The sequence below is a fragment of the Cyprinodon variegatus genome, unplaced genomic scaffold, assembly GCF_000732505.1.
Source record: "Cyprinodon variegatus isolate N-32 unplaced genomic scaffold, C_variegatus-1.0 Scaffold186, whole genome shotgun sequence".
Taxonomy (NCBI): domain Eukaryota; kingdom Metazoa; phylum Chordata; class Actinopteri; order Cyprinodontiformes; family Cyprinodontidae; genus Cyprinodon; species Cyprinodon variegatus.
In genome coordinates, this window is record NW_015150639.1 from 856954 (window position 1) to 858387 (window position 1434).

Sequence of the window (1434 nt, forward strand, 5' to 3'; positions counted from 1 at the left end):
AGTAATATTTCAAATGTACTGTCAACTATAGTTTTAACGCACTTATTTGTCTTTTACTTGTAATTTCGAAGTAACATTACTGTTAAAAAATTCTAGCTACTGAACCTACTTCCAGTCACCACACTAAATGATGAAAAAACAAGTTTTGGCAAAAATTATCAACAAGACAGGCAGAACTCAACACGTTTTATACTTTTTAAATAATTTCTACCATGTTAAATTTGGATAAGTATATATTTTTTGTTGACTTTTGTTTTTTAGATGCCTTATATTCATTTACACTAAAGTGAATACACATTATAGCACTAATACTTCATTTTGGATAGTGTGATTGTAGTTCCTTGTCTCACCACTGCGGGGCGCTAACCGCCTGCCTTTGTATTTCTTTAAACCATAGAGTGTCAGCTGAGCGCTTTCAGGAAGTGCTCAAGTAAAAGAGGATAACAACGCTGAAGTGAGAACAAAAACATCTTTTATCAGTATGTATGACATCCCCCATTGTTGAATTGCCATTGCTGTTGTAGTTTTGTGCAGTTTGCATTCATATAAGAGCCAAATTTAGTCCTTTGTGGGGTTTCCCCCCTAAAAATACAGTCCCTTGAAGTTATTGACAGCTGATAATCTGCTGCGTTTAGTTGTCAAGAAAACCAAAGGAGTTCATCGGTTAAAAAAGTTTAAAAATAGTTACTGAGATTAACTACGAAACTTCATAGCCAAACTTGTCGGTCTGTTCATCTGACTTTACCGTTGTAAACATGTTTGAATTGAGTCTTCAAGGTTTGGGGTCAAACTTGTAGTTATATTATGTTTCTGCAACAATTCCTGGTTTATGTGATGAATTAGGTTTGAATTTTAATCTGATTCGCGGGTTTGTCCAGAGACGTACAGACATTTTTGCAAAATTTCTGAAAATAAATTTCCTTTGCCCTGCTTTAGAGAAACAGACCTGCTTCTTTTGCTAGTTTTTTTTTTCTTTTTTTGTATCTTATTTTATTTTACCTTGGATTGTATTTTCGGAGGCAATGTTTTTGGAGTGTTTTTGGATCTAAGCTGAGTGGTGGTTAAAATTCTGTTTTATAAAAGCACTAGGTCTAAATCTGTGTCTGCAGGAGGGAGGCATGCCTCCAATCTGATCATCTGCTGCATCACCATGTTGGAAAGGAAAATTAGAGCCGCACAAAAGATCAACTAACATTGTTATTGCACTTTTCATGTGCCCAAAGGTCACAATCACAGTGGCTGCTGCACAGCTCTTTCAGCTCACTAGGAGCCCAAAGAGGTATTATCTTAGATCCATCTCCTGAGCAGCAGTTTGACTTTATAACCAATATTATCCCCAACATGTTTACACCTGGGCTGTTTTGCACATTTGTTTCATGTTCTCTAAATATTTCGGTTCGACTGTCTCGGTTCGGTTCGCGTGTGTTGCGTTCG

General features: G+C 36.5%; 1 protein-coding gene across 2 annotated transcripts in view; it reads left to right on the forward strand.

Annotated features, from left to right (window-relative positions):
• Positions 1-392: 392 nt before the first annotated feature.
• The window catches only part of ppcs (phosphopantothenoylcysteine synthetase), a 12384-nt gene continuing 11342 nt past the window's right edge, over positions 393-1434 (forward strand). Inside the window, exon 1 of one of the 2 annotated variants that reach the window (XM_015379120.1) lies at positions 393-479. The gene's annotated coding sequence lies outside the window, so the exon portion shown is untranslated. The remainder of the gene's footprint in view (positions 480-1434) is intronic. The other variant, XM_015379121.1, reaches the window with a different exon arrangement.